This window comes from Beta vulgaris, chromosome 4, assembly GCF_026745355.1.
Source record: "Beta vulgaris subsp. vulgaris cultivar EL10 chromosome 4, EL10.2, whole genome shotgun sequence".
Lineage (NCBI taxonomy): Eukaryota > Viridiplantae > Streptophyta > Magnoliopsida > Caryophyllales > Amaranthaceae > Beta > Beta vulgaris.
This window is the reverse complement of record NC_079205.1, coordinates 18102207-18126370: the sequence shown is the minus strand read 5'-3', so window position 1 is coordinate 18126370 and position 24164 is coordinate 18102207. Positions and strand designations below refer to the sequence as shown.

Genomic DNA, 24164 nt, shown 5'->3' with positions numbered 1-24164 from the left:
AAGTAATAGGAGCCATGGAAGACATTGCATTAATACTCATAGGAGGAATACTAGACTGCAAAGATTTCAGTGAGTCCATCTTCATGCTCAACTGGGCTACTTGTGAAGACAACAAGGCATATGCATCAACATCCAACTTTTTCTTTGTAATAGTCCTGGAAGAACTATGATCATTCTCTGCTAAGTTGGCCAGAAAATTATACCCTTCATCCACCTCCTTATCTAAGAAGACTCCCCCTGCAGATGAATCAACTGTACTCTTGATATGGGGTTGTAGACCATTGTAGAATGCTTGGGTGATGAACCACTTATCCAGATTGTGGTGTGGGCATTCTCTCTGCAGATCCTTGAACCTATTCCATGCTTCCTTCAGTGTTTCATCGGGTTCTTGTTGGAAGGTGGCAAGCTTGTGTCTTATTTCTGCAGTTTTGGTGGGAGGGTAGTACTCTTTCAGGAATGCTTCAGATATAGCACTCCACTCAGTTTCATTAACATCATTCAGCCACTTCTGTGCCTTGTCCTTTAGTGAAAATTCAAAGACCATGACCTTCAACTGATCAGGAGTGACCCCTTGGTGCTTAACGGTACGACAAAGCTGTTGAAACCGTTGTAAATGATTTGCAGGGTCTTCAGATGGATGGCCACCAAACTGATTCTGCTGGATCATGTTGATGAGGCCAGGCTTGATTTCGAAGTTGACTGCTTGTATATCAGGCATAGTAGGGCCTGTGGGAACATTGCCAGGAGAAGGTACCCCATAAGATTTCAGGACTTAGGAGGCATAATTGGTTCAGTTGGTTCTTCCGTGGCTTTTTCTGATTAGCAGACTGCTTTTTCTTCTTTTGTGTCTTCTTGAGCTGCCGGATGGTTTTCTCAAGATCAGGATCAGTCTGAACTGGAGAACCTGTTCTTTTAGACCTGGGCATAAAAGAAACAAAGAAAAATGTGCAGTGAGATGGCCTCAATTGGAACTTGAAGTTCCAATGAGACAGCAGAAATAGTCAAATAATTAATCAGAAAGCTATAGAAACTAGCCGTCTCCCCGGCAACGGCGCCAAAAACTTGATAGGTTGTCGTACACCCGTCAAAAATAATTCCTGCAAAACCTTCTAACAATGTAGTAGGGTAAGTAGGGTCGAATCCACAGAGAGATGGTCGTTTTAATCTAGCTTCTAATATATGGAGAAACTAAACAAGATCAGGATTAAGTGAATTAATGTTCTAAACTAATCAAACTACGAAAATCAAACTAAAAAGATCTAGGGCAATGGTTCACCATGTTCATACTTATAAACTATCAAAATATTATCACAGTTCAATTAATCATATATCTAGAGCACAGGTTAATCCTTGGTCAGGCACTAACGCTCTAATCAACATATGCTAGTACGGTCGCTCAACATAATCAGATTTGCTAATTGTAGGTAAGCCTCTAAAGAGTACTATCTCTCGATCTATGACTCGATATTAACAATATTTAATCAAACAATTGATCAGGTTGTAAGATTAACAATAAAACACTAATCAATTAGAGAAATCAATAACTAATCAAATCACAAATAAATATCAATCAAATCATAGCATATATTATAAACATGGATTCCCAAAACCTAGAATTAAAAACTACTCTAACATGAAATAAAAGATGAGATCTAAAACAATAAAAGAAAACATAATTAAAAAAATCAATGAAAGAAACTAATAGAATTCATGAATTAATGGAGAAGAATAAAAACTAGGGTTTACATCTAGAAACTAGAGAGGAAAAGAGAGGACTAAACTAATCCTAGAAAAATAGAAAATAACGTGAAAGGGGAGGAGAGAGAAAAAGAATGAAAACAAATCCAAATAATATCTTTTAACCTAATATGACTAGGAAAGTAATTTACAAGATAAGGAAAGTCTTAATTAAATCATTAATAGGCGGATTAGTGATCCGCGCGTACGCGTGACAGATTCCAGCAGAAACAGTGCAATTTTCCGAAAGGCATAACTCATTGACTAAAAGTCTCCTCGGGGCGTGCCACCTATCATTGGAAATCTCTTCAAGTCTAGTTTCCAAATATGCTGGAATTACTCGATTCTAATAAGCACATCAGAAGTTATGATCAGAAGAGTAGACGTGACTCTTTTTTCACATTTCTTCTAATGATTTTCCGCTTCGTTTTCGCTCGAATTCGTACTATAAAATATCTATGACGATCCTTATGCATTGTAGCTTCCCTCCAAGTGCTCCTAATCCTCAAGCTTAGCTAATCATACTCCAAATACGTTATCAATGCTTGAAATTCATCAAAAACAAGAAAACATACCGAATAGGAGTAGAAAATCATAACTTGAGAATATTATGCAATAATGAACCTAAATATGAAACTAAATGCTCTAAAATGCAACCTAAATGCACCTAAAAACTATATATAAATATGACTTATCAATGTACCTAAGACTGCGTTTAGGACGCGTTATCGTCATTATGAGTTCACTGTAATGTCGTTCGGATTAACCAATGCTCCTGCCATATTTATATATTTGATGAATAGGATTTTCCATGAGTTCTTAGAAAAAAAATTTGTGGTATCATTAATGATATTCTGATCTACTCAAGGAATGAAGTAGAGCATGATGAGCACTTAAGGATTATATTGGAGACGCTTATGAAGAAGCAATTGTGTGCCAAGTTCTCTAAGGGCGAGTTCCGTTTGGAGAAAGTAGCATTTTTGGGTCACTATGTGTCTAAAGAGGGAGTCTCTGTAGATCCCGCTAAAATCCAAGCTGTTAGTGAGTGGCCTACTCCAAAGAATGTGTCAGATGTTAGGAGTTTTCTAGGCCTAGCTTGCTATTATAGGAGATTTGTGAGAGATTTTCTCTAAGATAGCGAGGCCAACGACCAACTTGATGAAGAAAGATTCCAAGTTTGAGTGGAGTGAGAAGTGCGAGGAAGCTTTCCAGATTTTAAAGGATCATTTAACCTCTGCACCTGTTTTGATGCTGCCTGATGGAAATGAGGGATTTGAGGTGTATAATGATGCTTCAAAGAATGGTTTGGGATGTGTATTGCAGCAGGATGAGAAGATAATCGATTATGCGTCACGTCAACTGAAACTGTATGAGGCTAATTACCCTACCCATGACCTAGAGTTAGCTGCGATCGTGTTTGCCTTGCAAATTTGGAGACATTACCTTTATGGGACAACTTGTAAGATCTTTACCGATCATAAGAATTTGAAGTATATTTTCACCCAGAAAGACCATAATATGAGACAAAGGAGATGGTTAGAGTTTATTAAGGACTATGACCTAGACATCCAGTATCATGAAGCAAAAACGAAAGTAGTTGTCGATACTTTGAGTAGGAAGTCGAGCCATAGCATGAATGCCTTGGTAGTTCTAAGGAATTGTGTCGAGATATGCAAAGGCTTAGCATAGAGATCTTAATCCTGGAGATCGAGGCGAATTGTGTCATTGGGATTGTCAGTTTTCTACGAGATCAAAGAGGGTCAAGTTGGAGATGAGCACCTAGATAAGATTAAGGAGAAGATAAAGCAAGGTAAGGAAGTCGACTTAAAGATTCATGATGATGGAAGTTTAAGGTTCAAGGGAAGGTGGTGTGTACCACAAAAATGTGATGAGCTTAAGAGACATCTTATGGATGAGGGGCTTAACACTCTGTATTCTGTGTACCCTGGGGGTGATAAGTTGTATAAGGACCTTAAAGAGATCTATTGGTGGTCAAATATGAAGCGTGAGGTCGCTGAATTCTTGTCTAAGTGTCTAACCTGTCAGAAAGTGAATATAGATCATAAGAGACCCATGGAGAAGGTTCGCTCCTTAGAGGTTCCTTGATGGAAGTGAGATTCTATTTCAATGCACTTTGTGATTGTTTTGCCAAAGACGAGAAACGACAATGATAGTATTTGGGTCACTGTGGACCGTCTAACGAAGTATGTTGTGTTCATTCCAATTAAAGAGACATGGAAGAAGAAACAACTTGCACAAACATATATCAAGCATGTAGTTAGACTGCATTGCATTCCAAAGGATATCATTTCAAATCGTGATTCGAGATTCCTCTCGAGATTTTGGCAAAAGTTCTAGTTGAATCTTGGGATAACATTGAAAATGAGTATTGCCTTTCACCCTACAACCGATGGCCATACTGAGAGGACTAACCAGATCATGGAAGATATGTTGAGAGCGTGCACTATTGATTTCCAAGGTAGTTGGGAAGACCAATTAGGCTTGATTTAGTTGTCGTACAACAATAGTTATCATGCGAGTATTAAGATGGCACCTTTTGAGGCACTATATGGAAGTAAGCATAGAAGTCCCATTTGTTGGAATGATTTTTGTGAAAATATAGTATTGGGGACAAAATTCATTGAGGAGACCGTAAGAAATATAAAGTTAATTCAGTATGGAATTCAAACTATTTTTTTGGATATGGAAAAGATTCCTTATTGGGTATGAGGAGCCCAAACACTAATTTCATCAATCATTAAACTCTAGATTGTGCCCAATCACCTTTTCCTAAGCCCGTAAGGAAAAACTATAAAAACTCCATAAACCCCCGATTTTTCCCACACAACTTATTTTTTCTCTCCTCCTTTTTCCCCAAGAATTTCGGCCCTCTCTCTTTTCTCTCTTCCTTATCTTTTTCTTTCTTCCTCTTCCAACGACCTTTACTTCTCCTCCTCGATGGCTGCTGCTCCTTCGTCGACCGGTTGCCGACCACTGCTGTTGCTACATGCTATTGTGCTGCCTCCCCGCTGGCGTGTTCCTCCTCTTTTCTTGGTTTGGTTATTTTTCTTCTACCTAAGTTATCTTCAATGCAAAGTTTATGTGTTCTAAGATTTGTTTTGATGAATATTATGTTTAAAAGTTATAGTTTGATGACTTAATTAAGAATCTAAGTTTATATAACTTATTTATTGAAGAAATAAAAATCCAAATTTACTTATTATGTTTGAATTGGATTTTCAATTATAAAAGCATGGATATTAGGGTTTTAAAGGTTTACAATAGTAGTATGTTATAGTTTATGAGATTGATTGTTCTTAAGATTTTAAATATGTTTAAGCATGTTTAAAAAGAGTTTTAATATATATATGCATGCTGCTGAAAATTGGAAAAAGTACTGTTGATGGAGATTTATGATTTTAAAACATGAGTTTTGAGAGTTTTCGACAACTAGTATAGTAGTACTATACTAGGAGGTTTTTTTAACACTTTTAAGAAGGGCTTAAAGTATTTTATTATTACTTTAAATTTATAAGGGATTGATTGTGGATTTATATTGGTCGTTTTAGGCGGATAATTCTCTTTAGGCGACTTATAAGATTGTGAATGTGGCCAATCGATTTGTCTACACAAGGTACGTACATACCTATATGTTCATTGGAATAGTATCATGATTCTAAGGATGAGAATTATGTAGTATCATGTATAGGGAACTATTGTTAGTTCATATGTGATTTCTATTAAAGATTGGATTTGCATGTTTTATGTCGTTGTGTGAAACATGTTGGTTATTGTAGACACATAATCTTATCTCCCGATAATCGTATTAGTTGGCGCGACCCAATGAAAGAGCAATATAAAGAACCATTTCCAAAATTGTGTTTTCAAATGACATTCTAAAGCCTAATTAATTGTTCATGATGATTAATTGTATATTAAGCCCCTAAAATTTTTTAAGTCCAATTTAAGAGCCCAATTAAATATATATTATTCTAATGAATATTTTCATAATGCTTTTATAAAAAACGTAAAGCTCAATTCCCGAATTTTAGGGATAAAAAAGTATCTTCAAAAGACGTGCAGAATTAAAAGCGAAAATGCTAGAATATGCATCGGACGAGGCGGGTGCGGTCAGCATGCCACGTGCGTCCAGCGCATTGGCCAGAACGTGTCAGGTGAGCCATTGAGCACCTGACACGTAGATTCGTGACCCACACATAGTCCTGTGTATGACGCAACTTTTCTTTTCTATCTTTTCAAAAATGCGTTTACACATGCCTAAATTTGATTGGGCTGACCCTATCAGGCACACCAATGTGCGCCTAACGCGTGGCAGTACCTCAACCATGTAGGCCTGCGCCTAACGCATGGCTTGCGTGAGGTGCACGCCTCTCTTTTCCTATAAATACTCGTGATTTCTTGAATTACAGACGACTTTTCATTATTATTTTTTTTCAAATATACAAACTTCCGAATATCTCCGCAATACACTTCAAATCTCCAAATACTCAAACATTCAAATACTTTCAATACTTCAATCAATCTTCTATTGTTAATCACACTACGTTGCTGGTGCAACGATTGCTCCGCCTAAATATCGGTGTGCTCTTCAATCTAAACCGCATAGGTATAATCCTAAGGATCCTTGAATAAATTCTCTATTTTGATATTAGAGTTACTAAAAAATTATTTCATGATGTAGATTTTTAAGTAATAATCGTTCTACTGTACATTCTAAACCCTTTTCTTTATTTTATATTCATATTGTTAATCATGGCTTTGTATATCATATGCTTGCCTGATCATTCTATTCAAATTATTTGATTGTCCTGTGTTATTGCTTTTATCACGTGCATGTTATTATTGTTAATCAAGAGCTAAAAAACGGTTATAATATTAATCAGATTAATTTGGACAACCTGCTAGGTTCCCTGTATATTAAATTGATTACATAATAACATGTCACTAAAATTAGTCTTTTTCTATGTTATTTTTCAAACAAATCTAGACTAAGTATTTTTAGGGTATTGAAAAATATTATATGATTTTTCTTTGCCATAAAATTTGCAATGAATCGATATTTAGTAGAGGCCAGCATTGGGCAACATAGTTCCTCACTATGTTGTACCCTCACCCTCGAACTGAATCTTTGGTTCATTTTGACCATCTATGGAGTCAGGACGGGGAATCTACATTAAGTAATTTGTCCCTGCGGTTTTCTCATATCGAATTAGGTTTTAGATTCTTCCTTTAAAGAATTGTTGGCGACTTCAAAACGTTTTCAATACAAAAACCTTTATAGTGGAGTAGTCAAATACAAATACGCGCACATCCCGCATAGGCGAAATAAAAACACGCCTACAATTTGGCGACTTCACTGGGGAGATAATTTTTTTTCAAATGAGTGGGTGAAACTCAAAACACTAGTAGAATAAATGCTTATTGATGCGGTCAAAAAGTGGCATATTATGCAGCAATTAAGGGGGCAGCAATAGGTAATACTTCTATTGCTGCGGTTTTAAGGCAAAACCGCAGCAATATATTATTATTTTTTATCAAATTCATAAGACATATTGCTGCGATTTCTTGGAAAAACGGCAACAACAGGTAGTAGTATAGGTAAAAAAAATTCTATTTTGTCATCAAATTTAAAAGATAAAAAGGCTAAAAGAAAAGAAAACAAACTGATTAAAACTAATGACAAAAAATTATTATATAAAATTCAAAAATATATACAATACAAATTGAAATATATTATTAGAATATAGGTAGGGCATAGTATAAAAATCAAAAATATAATAAAAAAAACAACTAACTGATTCATTACAAAAAAATATAATAAAAACGAAAAATACATTAAAAAGAAATAGGTAACTAATCTAAAAAAAACAAAAAAACAAAAAAAAAATCAAGAAAAAAACTAAAACAAAAAATCTACCTACACATCTGAAAATGAAAAAAAAAATCAAAACAAAAATCCTAAAATCAAAAATCTACTTACAGCGCTTAAAAACGGAAAAAAAAAAAAGAACAAAATAGACCGAACGACCGACGAAGATGAACGATCATCGGCTGTCGAAGGTCTGCGAACGACGAAGGTGTGCGACGACGAAGGTCTACGAGCGACGAAGAATGGTTTGCGAGCAACGAAGAATGGTTTGCGAGCGACGAACCACGATTGAATTTGGCGGACGAACGTTGGTCGTGGTTAAATTTCTGGCGGACGAACGTTGGTCGTGGTTGAAACAATGGCAGACGAACGTTAATGGTCGTGGTCGAGAGGAAGAGAGGAGGAGAGAGAGGATGAGAGAACAAATGAGAGGAGAGAGAGGATGAGAGAGGATAGAGATGGTGAGAGAACGGCTGAGAGGATAGAGATGGTGAGAGAAGTAGAGCACGGCTGATCTGAAGGAGAGATGAAAGGAGGATAAAAAAAACCTTAACACGCCTTATATATATATTTTTTTAATGATATTATTGCGGTTTTGACAAAAACCGTAGCAATATATTAAAATATTATTTTTTAATGTTATTTTAATATATTGTTGCGGTTTTTGTCAAGAACCGCAACAATATGTTTGGTCAAATAGTCAACTTTTTTCAAAAAACATCATGTTAACACCATATTGCTGCGGATTTAAGTAGAAACCGCAGCAATATCGTTATTTTATATTTTACCTTTTCTTTTTACTTGATAGATTGCTGCGTATGGGTAAAACCGCAGCAATACCACCGCAGCAATAAGCAATTATTCTACTAGTGAAAAATACGATTCATACTCTTTTTATGCATGAGAATGTCATTACAGCTTTGCATATGCATGGCTATTGTTTAAGCCACTATAAGGACAATCTACCTTGCCTCATTAGCACATGTTATATGTGTGAGGTCACCCCGGGGGTTGGATCTTAGTTATAAGGACAATCTTCCAAAAAGCTTCGTAAGCGATGGTGTTGGATCTTAGTTATAAGCAAATCCACCGAACCATGGCATTTTTCTCTTGTTCCTGACTTAAGACTGGAGTGTGTCTTACACGTGGCCACCTCTGTAAGCAAGGGTAAGCATGGGAACAATCTCGTAGTCATGGACCCTTTCAGCTTTAACATAAACCTGACCAATTGTTGAATGCAGAACTAGAATTTAGGTTGAGAACTTTTGCATCCATGCTACCTAACATATATGTGTGATTGCAATTTTTTGCCTGCTAATATGTTTTCCGCCTGAAAATATTGCAAATTGCGTCTAAAATAAATCGTCGTTTTCGCACAAACCTTCGTCAATTTATCAATACGCGTGCGATAGAGCATTACGCCAAACACAGTAAGTTGCGCCTGGCACAACATACCTGCTCTAGATGCATAGATTGTGCACCGTGCACACCAGTTGCGCGGCACACAGGCTATTCACCCCATGCTTATTGGTCTTTTGACCTTTGTTTGAGTCTAAGATAACAAGTTTACATCAATATCATTTTGTCAAAATCGTTGTTATTCGTTGTGTCCAAAATCGCGTCTAAAAACAATCAAAACCATTAATCAACCAAAACTTCGCCTAAATCCCTGAAAAAATATCGGGGGAGTAGTGCGTCGAGCGCATTAAGTTGCGCGGGCAATAAGGCTACGCGGCACGCAGTCTGTGCATCACATGCTTTTCTTTGATTTATTTGTCGTGGTGATGGACCCTATTCGATCCTATGTTCGTCTGTTTGCATTCGCGTCAAAGCATGCCATTTTAGGTCTTACTTAATTCAAAAAAAAAAATCAGTGTTTTCATGCAAGGTCGAGACTGTCCTAAAAAAAAGTGCATTTAGAAAAGTGGTCATGGTAGAGTTAGTAGTGCCATGTATGTCTACCTCTTCCCATTTCATCCATGCTATCCCTGTCAGTCTTACCTTACCATATTCAACCAATTCCAAAAACATACATCTTTCAAAATCAATCCTACACCCTCTTATACTCTACCTATTTTTGGAAACATTTAATAATCATTTTCATAGCACGACATTCAAAAAATATATTTTCTTAAAATTTATCCATCATCTTTTCCTAACAAAAGATAAAACAAGGGGTTCCTTTCAAAAAAGAATTGCCAAAATCCCAAGCCCAGTCCAAACAACTTCATTCAATTCAATCAACCAAATTCAATCCAATACATTTGCATTTATTCTAGGCACATATGCATTAGAATCCATTTTGCATTCATTTAGGCCCATGTGCATTTCAATCAATACATTCGCTAGCATTAGAGTCAATCTTAGGCCTATATAAGTCTAGTTCATTTCAAAATCTAGGCCCATCTGCATCTTTATGTGAAGTCTAGTGCAAGTATATCCTTAATCCATTCCAATCTAAGTCTAAGTCTAGTCCAATCTAAATCTTAGGTCCATTTAGGCCCAGTCCATTCCCTAGGTCTAGTTTGCATTATATGCAAACCCTAGTCAGTCTTCGGAGTATAAAGTCAGTCTACGGACTATAAAGCTCAGTCTTAAGACTATAAATTCAATCTACCGACTATAAAAGCTCGGTCTTAGGACTATAAAGTCAATCTACGGACTATAATAACCCCGTCTTAGGACTATAAAGGCAATCTATGGACTATAAAAGCTCAGCTTTAGGATTATAAAGTCCGTCTACGGACTATAAAAGCTCAGTCTTATGACTATAAAGTTTTCCTAGGTCTATTTTGCATTATATGTCCTAGTCAGTCTACGGACTGTAAAAGTCATCCCCTAAGTCTAATAATTTAATATGCTTGCATATTCTAGTACAGTCCATGTTTGCATTTGCATATAGCTAGGCTCATGTCACCATCATAATCATACCCATTTCTAATCATTTCCCATTCTTTCCTTTTACATTCCCACTTCTCATTTCTCATCTCTATTTCGAAATCATTTCTTAAAATTTACAAGCGAGGCTCAATCGAATCTGTTCATGACCGGTCGAGAGATTACAACTTTGATAAACGAGGACAAAAAGTTGAGCCTACTCTAAAGCTCATCAAGCACACTATCACCACCCCGACTTCATTTAGAGTCATGAGTCTACTTTTGATCGCCTTCATAATAGAGGCGCAATCACTTTTATAAGGTCTATTGCCTTCACAATAGAGGCGCGATCACTTTTATTGGGTTACTCCAAACCTTGCACTAAAAAGAAAATTCAAAAGGTGAAACCTATATTTCTATTGCAAATTCCAACAAAAAAATGAAAATCCACTAGTAGAAAAAGGACGATTTCCGTCCCCCCAAGTGCGTCGCACTACGACGCAAAAACCTAATTTGCATCGCATGGGAGCCAGAGTGCGACGCAAACCAACTGTTCATAAAAATGTTGAGGCCCTATCTGCGTCGCACGTCATGAAGTTGTGTTGCAAAAGGTTGATTTGCGTCGGACGAAGAGGTCCATGCGACGCAGATGTGTTGGGCGAATTAATGATTAATAAAAAAAATGATATTGCGTCGAATGGGCTGGAAGTGCGACGCAGATAGACTCACAACATAAAAATCCCACTTTAACTCTCACTTTGCCTCTCTAAAACCCAAGATCTCAGCCCCTCACTTCTCACTCCATTTCGTCCGTTCACTCTCAGCAGCCTTCACTCTCTCCATTTTCTCCTTCACTTTAAATCTAACGCCATATCGATCCGTTTGTTCTCTCAGGGCTCCCCATCTCCGATCTGTTCGTTCTCTCAGGAAACTCCCCATCTCGGATCCGTTCGTTCTCTCAGGCAACTCCCCATCTTCGTTCTTCTCTCTGGAGCGCCTCTCAAACTCGAGAATTGGGGACAAAGAAAGCCATAAAGCGACGGAGGAACCATGGACGAATGCTGCAATGGTGATCTTCACTGTCTTCTGTGATCTCCGGCTTCAGTGACAATCTTGCCTGCAAACTTAAACCCCCTATGTTTGCCAGATTTCTTTGATTTTCTAAATTTCTCTCTTTAGTATTTCCCCTGCAACACACAGTCTCACGCTCTTTTTTTTTCTTTAAACAATCTCAATTTTGTCAAAGAAGATTTTTGTTGGTTTTGATCTGGATTCTGGATTTGGTGTGAGTTTCAGTCTTTGTTGTGCATTTTATACTTTTCTCCCCTTACCAGAGTTCTGTTCACCAACCAGGTTTTTCGTAGTTGTGGTAAGCTTCGCAAAAGCTAAAACCGAGCAGCAATTTTCCGGTGACAAGAAGGAGACACGACTCGATGAGAACTTGTTTTTGGTGCTTCGAACCTCTCTCGGAACCAGATCGCAAGGTTCTTGCACTAGTAGAATAAATGCTTATTGCTGCGGTCAATAAGTGGCCTATTGCGGCGGTTTTCGCCGTGAAGCAATTAAGGGGGCAGCAATAGGTAATTAATATATTACTGCGGTTTAAAACCACAGCAATATTTGAACATATTGTTGCGATCTCCGAGTAAAATCGCAGCAATATATTTATTTCATATCAGATTTATAAAGCATATTGCGGCGATTTGTGGAGAAAACCGCATCATTATGCTATATTTAATAATAAAAAACAGATATATTGCTGCAGTTTCTTGCGAAAACCGCAGCAATAGGTACTGTACAGGTAAAAAAAAATCGCATTTTGCCATCAAATTTGAAAGACAAAAAAGTTAAAAGAAAATTAAACACTATTGATTGAAACTGATGACAAAAAATTATTATACAAATTTCAAAAACATAAAAAATACAATATAAAAAAACAAAAACTATAGTACCAAAAAAACAACAAATATGAAATGACATATGAATATCATTAATATATAAAAATAAAAAAACTAGTTATATAAATAATACAAAGTAAAATGAAAAAACTAAAAAAAATAATTGTTACAACTCACTGACTAATTACAAAAAATATAATAAAAACAAAAAATTAAGAAACTGATCTAAAAAAAAAAATCCTAAAACAAAACTCTACATACAAATTTAAAAAACGAAAAAAATAAAAAAAAATAATCCTACAACAAAAAATTTATATACAGATATTAAAAAAACAAAACAGATCTGATAATAATCAAGGGGCTTTGCTAAACACCGCCCTAGAATTTCCTAGTAACGCCCTAAATACGGTATTTTTATACCGTATTTATATACTTGTATTTTTTCTCTCTCCTCCCCTTGATTCACTTTCTCATTTTTCCAGATTTTTTTACCCTTCTTCCTCCACTTTCTCTCCCATCTTCTTCCACTCACCACTAGACACCGGTGCCACCACACAACCACCGCCGCACCACCACCGCGGGAACACTACTGCACCACCGCCGCCGGAACACCTACCCCGACATACCACCACCGCATACCCGACCATCACCCCTCTGTTTTTTATTTCAATTTACAGTGAAATTTTTTTAAAAAAAAAAATTAAGGGGGCGTCCACCATAGACGCCCCACCACCGATGGAGGCGCCCATGGCAGGCGCTCCACCACATGGTGAGGCGCCTGCCATGGGCGCCTCCACCGGTGGTGAGGTGTCCATGGTGGACGCCTTTTTTTTGAATTTTTTTTAAAAAAATTTAAGGGAGGCGTCCATCATGGACGCCCCACCACCGGTGGAGGCGCCCATGGCAGACGCCTCACCATGTGGCGGAGCGCCTGCCATGGGCGCCTCCACCGGTGGTGGGGCGTCCATGGTGGACGCCTATCTATTTTTTTTTAAAAAAAATCAGAAAAAGAAGGCTTGCTCTTTGTCAATCTGGAAAATCCACAGGACATTCAGGACTCCACCCATACAAGATATATCTGCCAAATATATGCTCATGAATCAAGCCAGGAAATGATTCAGATAATATCAACATGATACCTTTTCAAGATCAATATCTTCATTGTCCTTTCCAGTACCAAGTAGTAACTGAAGTATCGTTCTTGGTACATCTGGATCAAGCACATGTTGACAGTACTGGAAATAACTGAGTAGCAATGCGTACTGCCTGAATTTTAAAAAAATAGAATTATGGTAAGCATGGCAACTTGTTTGGTTTTTTTCTTAAAAAAAAAAACATTATGAGAGGTGGTAGTGTTGGTGGTGGTGGAGGGGCATGAAGGTGATGGTGGTGTGGAAGAAGAAGGGGAAGTGAGGAAAGAGGAGAAAATGAAAAAAAAAATGAAAAATACAAAAATACTATATTTTATACAAATACAGGGCGTTACTAGAAAAATTTAGGGCGTGATTTAGCAAATGAATAATCAAGGCCGGATTTAGGTTTCGAACGACCAGCCGACGAAGGACGAGCGAACGGCCAACGAACGGCCGACAAACGAACGGCCAACGCACGAACGACCGACGAACGAACGAACTATGGCGCTTCAGATTCCGATAAGGACGATTTTCTTTTCCAGAAATTATATTGTGAAAGTAGCTTACTGTAAATTGCAAAATCTTTGAAAGAAGAATCTTAGGGCATGAGTATAACATCGTCGACCTGGATTTGGAGCAATGTTGGGCTCTTCCTTCTTGTTCATCGACATTATTACTCGATCAAGCGACGCCAGTGGCGAGAGACCACGAAGGAGGAGCGAGAGAGATGAACGAAGACCGGCGACTGAAGATGTGAGACGATTTCGGTGATGAAGACCATCGAGCGAGATGAATGAGTGATGGAACGAAGACCGACGATGAAGATCGGTACCGGCGAGATAAGAGATGAGAGGGTGAGAGGAGGAGAGATGCGTGAGAGGATGAGAGATATGTGAGAGGGTGAAGGTGAAAAAACGGCTGAGAAAAAAGAGGATGAGAGATAAGGAACCCTAATTGCAGTGTTTTAATATTTGACAAGATATATTGCTGTGGTTTCTGTCAAGAACCGCAGCAATACATTAAATATAATTTTTAAATAATATTTTGATATATTATTGCGGTTCTTGTCAGAAACCGCAACAATATATCTGGTCAAATAGTCAACTTTTTTTCAAAAAAACTAAAACTATATTGCTGCGGTTTCTGGCCAAAACCGCAGCAATATGGTTATTTTACATTTTATCTTTTCTTTTCATGTGATATACTGCTGCGTATGGGTAAAACCGCAGTAATACCATCACAGCAATAAACAATTATTCTACTAGTGTTGTTGTTTTTCTGCAACTTATTTTCATTTTCTCCTTTTTGATTTTCTGCAATTCAACTATACACAGTTACAAGTTGATTCTAAGTAGTATATGTAGTTTTGTAATTTTCTCTTTTATGATTTTTCTGTTATTTTCTTTTTTGATTTACTGTAATTTTCTCTTTTTAATTTTCTGTAAATCATGTATCTTTTTTATAGTTCTTTTGTAAACGGGTGATGTTTGGATTTTTTTGCAATACAATTTTTGTTTGGACACGACACAGATTTTGCAATACATATTGTAGATTTAAGTTTTTCGTTTTGTTTGAGATCCTGATGCTTGAAGAATGCCGACAAATTTTTTTTTTAATAAAAAAGGCATGATTTGCATCGCACATAGTGACAGATGCAACGTAAATTCATTTATTTTAACAAAAAAATACATGATTTTCATCGCACATAGTGATTCATGCGACGAAAATAGCTTAAAATGGTTGGGGTTCACGGGTCATGTGTGTCGGACATCGCGTAACTTCGACGCAAATAGCTCTTCATCTGCGTCGTTTCCTCATCCGATGCAAATCATGTCTCTCGATTTGCGCCAAGACCTGTGCCGTCGAACCATTGTCCGACGCAAATGATGGTCTTAGGTCCGATGCAAATCGATGATTCTGTACTAGTGATCTTACACCTTGTGTCCTCAAATACACTGCAAAACATGGTTGATGACAATAGACTACTAATACTAGCTACAACGAGAATCAACATCACCAGCAACCCCTTAGGCAGTGCAACAACAATTTTAACAGGCTTAGTCTTTTATTTCTAGTTTTCTAGGATGAGTCAGAATGTCCTTTACTCTAAGCAATTTATGTCCTTTTCCATCGAGTCTATATCACTATAGGAATTCATTTATCATAACCTTTCCATTTTCATTTCATTTTATTTTTCTTTTTATTTTCAATGGCCTTTCACCGTCATTTATGATTCTAGTTCAATGATAAAACTTAAATCACCTAATGATCTTGACTATTTAAATAAAAAATCTGAAAAAAAGTCAAAAATGAAAAATGAAAAAAGGACATACTTTGGATCAGGAGTTATTTCCCTCTTCCCTCCATCATCCATAAACCATCATTTCCATTAGCCAAATAACCTTCAAACATTCAATATCCTAAACCAAAAACCTGTGTGCAAACCTTACTACATAAAAAAGATCAATGCCATGCAAAAAAAGTGAAAAAGATCAAAGTGCAAAAGAAAAAAGCAAAAGCGAAAGAAAATGCACAAGTGAAAAAGAAAAAGGCAAGGGCAAAAAAACAAAAAGTCAACCTAGTGGGCTTGCACACAAGTTCTACCCCTCGTTCAAATCCTTCAATCCATCAAAACCTTATCCCATATAATATTAATCCAAATCTATAATCCTTACCTTACTTAGGCCATCCAATTAAACCTTTATCAAAGCTTCAAGCCTTAAACCTTTTAACTTGTCATCAACTCTAACTCCTTTTTCAAGGTATGTCCAAGTCCGCTAGTTTGAAAACCCGCAAGGGCGGCGTAGGCAAAAGTTAGGCCACAAAAACAATTATAATAAAAAATCAGATCTAGAACTACGAATGGCCTGATTTCGCGAGCATACGTAGGAATTCTGATCTCAATATGTCCGACCGCTTCAATAAAATAAAATTAATCAAGTTCTAATGATCTGATTTTCTAGAGTTCAGGAGCATAATATCTTTCTAGATCCCGACATAGACTCGAGAGCCTCATCAAAGCCTTTTCCCACCTACATTCATTTAAGTAACAGATTCAAACTTTTTATTTTTTCAATCCAAACTCTCTTTTTCCCCGAAGGACTCTCCGACAATTTCATGGTTTCTGGAGATATTTGACTTTGCCTGTATCAACTTCCCAATGAAGAATCCCCAATGACAACTTTCAACGTTCGAGATAGATCAACTACATTTCAATAATAGATCAAGTATATGCCAAATTCAAGGTAAGTTCACCGAAAGTGGGGGATTCCTTATGTGACGGTGCCTCCAAATCAAACTCCAGAAAAGTTATAATCCACAGACCTCATTTGTGGACCCCGATTATTTACAAAAAACAGGTTTCTAAAACTATTCTATCTATTTCTGATCATTCTACACATCTTCTAGCCATGCGAAATCCTAACCTTGCATTGCATCCTTGCAGAACCCTGACCTTTTATTGCATACATTCTAGTCTTGCATAACCCTGACCTTGCATGACGTGTCAACCCTTAGATTTGCATAACATCAATCCTTGCATAGCGCCTCATGCATCCTTAGAGAGTCTAAGTTTGCATTGTTGCATCATTATGTGCTTTGTCTGAGTTATTTGCACCTATCTGTTGACATCTTCCCCTGCAGGTAATCAGATTGCTTGTAGTTATTGTCCTACATACTAACTTTAATTTATTTTGCAGACACCGACGTTTACTAATCAGTTCTAAGCTGCAGAGCGTTTAGAATTGTTCTTCATCCCGACATCATATACTTTGACTATCGGTTTCCTAAACCTCAGTCAAAGTGGAGGCTTCTGTATACACATAATCGTGTCTCTCCATTTAAGGATCCAATGATGAAACATACCGTGATATTACTTGGCACGACCCAACGGGAAAGCAATCTAAAGAACCAATCCAAAATTGTGTTTTGAAGTAACATTCTAAAGCCAAATTAATTGTATTTTAATCCCATAAAATGTTTGAAGTTCATTTTAAGATCCCATTTAAATATTTATTATTTTAATAAACATATTTTCGTATCAAAAATCATATTTTTAGCCCGTAAAGTTCAATTCATGGATTTTAGGGATAAAAAAGTATATTCGAAAGACGCGAAGAATCAAGAGCGAATATGCTGGAATATACTAGAATATGCGCCGAACGCGGTGGGTGCGCTCCCCGGCCCATGTGCATCTGGCGCATTGGCCAGAAAGCGTCATGCGAGCCAGTGAGCTACTAACACGTAGATTTGTGACTCACACAGAGTCTTGCATCTGATGCAAGTCCTATGTGAAACGCAACTTTTATTTTCTATCACGTGCCTAAATCTGATTGGGTTGATTCCGTTAGGCACACAAATGTGCGCTTGACGTGTGGCAGTGTGCCTGGCGCAGGGCTTGCGTGAGGTGCACTCCTCTCTTTGCCTATAAATACTCGTGATTTCTTGAATTACGGACGACTCTTCATTATTTATTTTTACGAATACACAAACTTACGAATATCTCCGCAATAAACTTTGAATCTCCAAATACTCAAACACTCAATTACTTTCAATACTTGAATCAATCTTCTATTACTAATGATATTGTGTTCCTGGTTCCACGATTGCTCCACCTAAAGATCGTTGTGCTGTTCAATCTAAACTGCATAGGTATAATCCTAAGGATCCTTGAATAAATTCTCTATTTTTATATTGATGTTACTAACAATTTGTTTCATGATTTAGATCTTTAAGTATTAATCGTTCTATTGTACATTCTAACCCCTTTTCCTTATTTTATATTCATATTGTTATTCATGCCTTTGTATATCATATGCTTGCCTGATCATTTTATTCATATTATATGATTTTCCTGCATTATTGCTTTTATCACCTACATGTTATTATTGTTAATCAAGACCTAAAAAAAATGTTCTAATATTAATCAGATAAATTTGGACAACCTGTTAGGTTCCTTGTAAATTTATTGCATAATAACATATCACTAAAATTAGTCTTTTTATGTGTTTATGGAACCAATCTAGATTGAATATTTTTTGGGTGTTTAAAAATATTATATGATTATTCTTTGGCATAAAATTTACAATGAATCGATGTTTAGTAGAGGCCATCAATGGGAAACATATTTTCTGACTATGTTGTACCCTCTGATAAGAGGTTTTTAGTGTGTCGTTAAGGCACCAAAAATCGCTTTCAAACAATATTTATAAAACTAAAAGCAATTACTAAGAACGTAGTAAAGGAAAGTCAAGGGTCGGTCCACAAGGAAAATGGGATTAATCAAAGTTTGACAAGTCTAAATTACCTAATTGAAGAATTTTTGGGGGTTCTGAAAGATTTTGCAACAACTAAAACTAACTATTATCAAGATACTAGAGTTAAGGTTACTAGCGTGAATCAAAATGGACAACGATCTTTAATGTATTGTGATTCAAAGGCGACGATTATGCAAGGTTTAGTTTTCTTCTAAATTACTCAAGTCCTCTCTCGAATGGTCCTCAGCAATAATCGTTGAATCAATCAACTAAATCCTCTCTCGAATGGTCTTTAATCAACTGATTAAGAGATCCGATAAGTATGAAAAACCCCTAATACAAGGATCCCCATAATTTCTCCACAATATCTTAGCCTAGAAATAAATTAAGTTGATTCATGGGGATAATAAAGGAGTTCAAAATTCAATTAAGAACATTTGAATTTAAAATACCAAAGTATAAATGTGATCAATATCTATCTTAAGGCCTCTAAACACTAAGATCAATGCATAAACATCTTTAGATCCTCACAATCACATTAACAATACATTTAAACCCTAATCCATACTTTCACCCTAACCCCAGATAAGAAACTACTCACTAATCATGGATTCTAAGCAATAAAACATGAAATCTATAACTAATCTCGGGCTAAACATAATTAAGAGATAATTAATCTACTGAAAATAACAATTATGAAGCTATAATAAAGAAGATCTAATGATATGGAAGAACAAGAATAAAAATGAAAAGAGAGAATAAAAACTGAAAACTTTGAAACTAATTGAATTAAATGTACCTTCAATGTGTAGAATTCACAAGCTTTGATCAAGAATCTCAAAACCTAAACAAAAGCTAACTATTTTTCTCACTAATGTCAACCCTAATAATAATCTCTCAAAAACATATATTAAAGCATAAGCTCAAAAGCTAAACCCCTCTCTTGTTTTAATACGGCTCGAGCTTTATATTTTCTAACGAAAATAGGTCGTCGTACGGGGTCACCACTTAAGTGGTGCGACCAAGGTTACTGATTTAGGTGTCCAATCTTCGCATGAATGATGCAAGCGCACCATGAAATTGGTGCCCCCGCATGTGCGCTCGCACCTAGATGACTGACAATAACAGCTTAATCTGTGAGGTGGTGCACGAGCACCGATGTCAGGTGTACGAGCACCAATGTGTGCGGGCACTTCTAAGGCAGTGCGGACGCACAAAGTTCTCAGATCACGCTTCCTTTCTTCCATTTTTCATGCGAGCAAACTCCTCGAAACTCCCGCCTGTTACCATATCTCCCAACTCTCGACCTTTGAAAAGGTCATACCTGCAACCAAAGCACGGAAAAACATGGTGAAAGCAAATGTACTATAAAACCAATCCAAAAAATGACCGAAAATCTAGCAAAATGTCACTATGATCAATAATGATCAAGTGAAAGAACTATAGAAAGAAATGAGGAAGAAAGAGGGAAGAAAAGAGAGGAAGAGGATCAAACCAAGCGAAAAAGGAGCTCATAAAGTGCGTTCGAAATGCACTTATCATTCTCACTCCCAAACTCAATCATTGGTTCATTTTGACTAACTATGGAGTCAGGACGGGAAAATCTACATTAGATAATTTCTCCCTGCTGTTTTCCCATATCCAATTAGGTTTATGATTCTTCCTTTAAAAAATTGTTGGTGACCTCAAAACGTTTTCAATACAAAAACCTTTACGGTGGGGTGGTCAAATACAAATATGCGCTCATCCCGCGTAGACGAAATAAAAACACACCTACGGTTATGTTTGTATGGAAGATTGATGCAAGCATATGAGTAGGGATGGCAATCCAATCCGAATCCGACCCTAGTCCGCTCCGATCCGAAGGAAAAAATCCGACTTGACTCCGACAAAAAAGTAATCCGACTCCGACTCCGTTTAAAAAATCCGACTCCGAGTCGGAGGAGGGTCGGAGTCGGATCTCATAAAATAATCCGACATCCGAATCCGACTCCGACTTTGAGTCAATCAATCCTTTTTTCTTATTTATGTAATGTATTATTTATGTATAATCTGACTTCGACTTTCAGCCAGTTGTATTATATAGGATTTTCCCACAGAAAAAATGATTAAAAAATTGGAAGAAAAATAAGTCGGATCAGGTTCGGAGTTGGATGTTCGGATTTTAAGTCGGATGTTCAGATTTTAAGTCGGATGTTCAGATTTTAAGTCGGGTCGGATCTCGGAGTCGGATGTTCGGATTTTAGGTCGGGTCGGATTCGGATTTTCAAAGTCGGATCTCGGAGTCGGACTCAGATTTAAAATCCGACTTTCTGTAGGGTCGGAGTCGGATTATGCATAATCCGGTCCAAATCCGACCCGTTGCCATTCCTACATGTGATATTTGGGTAATTTATTTTATCAATTCATATGAAGGTTTAATATATATATTGGTTGGATCATGATTGAATCATGTTGTTCCCTTTTGTTTATTTAATTACTTTATGAGGACCAAGGGCCTTATTTGGTAAGTTGATTATACACCTATGAAAGGTGGGTTGATTGTTTACTAGGTTCAACAAATAAAGAAAGGTTATGGATCAAAGTTGGAATTAATCTTGGGTTGTTAAGTTGTTGATCAACTTATCTAATTCTAAGATAAAAATGGAAGCTTATGATTATTTGATGATTATAATGTTTGTCCTACTTGTGAGTCTTAACAAGTGAATGAACTATTAATCATGTAAAGTGAAACGTGAATAGCAATAACTTTAGACTTGTGCACGTCTAAAGTGTTGGACAAGTATATGAGTTGGAGTACATGGTGGTAGCCCATGGTTGTTCTTGGGATCGGATTGATCATCACGTCCTATTTTCATTTTAAAGGTTCCTCGATATCATAGGTCATGGGAATACGGAGTCGTGCCCGTATTTCGTCTTCCAAAGGGAAGGCTGGTTTTAGTCAGACAACTCGTTCCATTGACTATTCCATTTAAAGTAAATAAAATGTTGGTTGTGAAGTTTAGTTCAGTAAGAGTTATCTGCAAGGTTATTATATTATTATTTATTGCTGCTTATTATGTATTAGTATCATGTTAGGATTGTTTATTTATTTACTATGTAGTACTCAGCTTTTTTAATTACGTGCTTGTGTGTGTGTATTTATCATGTCTATGCCTTATTAATCCTATGATGACCCATTTTGGTGAGCAGTCTCTAGAGATCTATAGTGCACTGTCCATCTACAAGTTTGAAGATGATGCAGCATGGGTTCGGGATGTGGAGAGTTTGTGTAGATTAGTAATCATAATTGACTTTTACTTTTGCTTGTTCACTTTAATTATTATAGATGGTTTTCACAATTGTCGTTGACTTTGAATTTTTTTGGTTTGACTTTTAAGTTGACTAAGTTTTATTTATAAGATTTATTTATTATGTTTTCCGCTGCAAAATTCTGAATAAGCCGATATGTTATCACACGAGCAATAATGCTTTGATGATTCTCTAAGTTTTACATTTAAAAGTTATTTTGGAAAATAGAGAATTGTCGAGGCGTTACAGTAAGTTTTCTGGAGGTGGTTGACCTTGGTACGAGAGTATTCACTGTCACCCACTAAAAACGGCAAAATTCACAAGCCAATACAAATTCACAAAAGATAAGAAGTATACCTTCGGTATTCCGATCGTCGTACAAAAACGCATACTCCTTCCCTAACGACGCCTTGTCCACAAACACATACCTCTTCTTCCAACCTTTGTCGTTTGCCCCCGTATTACGCACAAGCGACTAATGCCCAGTTCTTAGGAATAAGGTTGACCTCGTATTTTCTACTTTTTTCACCTCATAAACATGCAACAAAATCAACCAACCTAAATTCCATGTTCATGCCCTTTGTTAGTATATCAATTACTTGGATAATTCTCCAAGCCAATGTCCATGGCTCACTCTTAAGGTGTCAAGAAGTTAGTTCATAAGGGGGCAAAAGGGAAATTGATGGCCAATCTTGAAAGGGTATACATACAAAATTATCCAACCCTTGGACAATCGTCGGGGCGTTCATCTTCTTGGGGAATTCGAGCTTTTACCCGAATGGGTAACCCGGTTTTTTCATGAAGTTAGTTCTTCTTCTAAAAAACTGCTAGAGAAACTAGGGCCTCCAATTACGCCAGCATTGATCATAATTACTTCACCGCTGGTTTCAGAAGGCTTAGGGTATTTGCTAGATTTCCTAATTTTTGTTATATCCTTGGGAGCTATGTGAAGGGAAAGAAGTTTAAGGAAAAAGAAACAAGAAGAAGAAGTTGGTTACCTGAGTTTTCGTCGGAGAAAAGATGGAGGAAGCAAACAGTTGTAGGGTTTCTTTGTTCTTCATGAGAGAGAAAATACTTTTGTGAAAAGTGTGAAATGACAAGAGGGAGAAAAGGGAGTTAGCGTGTGTTTATATAGAAGGGAGGTGTGTGTAGTTGGGTGATTGATGACAGTTATTGGGCCAAGTAATTGTCGTGGTTTCCCAAGGCAGATGAAAAAGAACATCAATTAGGGGCCATTGCTGGCCCTGTTATTTACAAAGTGGCGGCAAATGAAAAGTTCGAATTAAAAAGGAGATAAGGAGCTTCGGTTATTTTGAATGTGTGATATGCATGTTGGGTCCACAACCTAAATTGCTTAAGGGAATAAAGGAAAAACAATTACAAGAAGGTGTGAGGTGTCCTACTTCCAAGGGGGGTTTGACAACGGCTACTAGGGTTATTTCTAGGTTATATACTTCCTCCATTTCTTTTTACTCGATACACTTGCTTTGACTTTCACGTTTGTCAATGCACTACTTTGACTGTTAATTTCTTTAATTGTGTATTAAAGTAAAGTATAAAAATTTAATATTATGAAAATGTACATTGAGACGAATTCAATGATATATTACATTATAACATTTGATTTTATCTAATAGTAAATAGTGTATGGTCAAACCTCATAGATCAATAGTGAAATTTTCAAAGTTTAGCGAGTAATTTGAAACGGATGAAGTATATATATTTGATGTAACCTAAAACAATATTCTCTCTTTAGCTGCTTATACTCTCAGTACTCCTTTGCTAAAATATTCTCTCACATCATTAATACTCTGCACAAATAATGTGCTAATCATTGTACTCAAGCACTTGTATTGATGGCGACATCTTTATAGAGGATTGGTGGTCGAGAGTATCATTGCGGTTTTCCCATCACTTGGGTTTTTCGCTTCAACAATTATTTGTCTTTATATTCTTTCATTTACATTCTTGTTAATCATTATTTATTTCGGGTTAAGTATATTGTTCTTGTTGTTTGCTCCCCAATACCTTTTGCGTATTTGGTACGAAATCGACATAAACAGCTATATACACCAAGGTTTAC

General features: G+C 36.7%; 1 protein-coding gene and 1 non-coding gene across 2 annotated transcripts in view; both read left to right on the top strand.

The window, feature by feature from the left end:
* The window catches only part of LOC104891315 (probable LRR receptor-like serine/threonine-protein kinase At1g53430), a 77252-nt gene that overhangs the window by 30805 nt on the left and 22283 nt on the right, over positions 1-24164 (top strand). The window lies entirely within an intron of this gene.
* LOC125497197 (small nucleolar RNA R71) lies at positions 315-421 on the top strand. The gene has a single exon (XR_007273831.2). It is a non-coding gene; the product is annotated as a small nucleolar RNA R71 (small nucleolar RNA).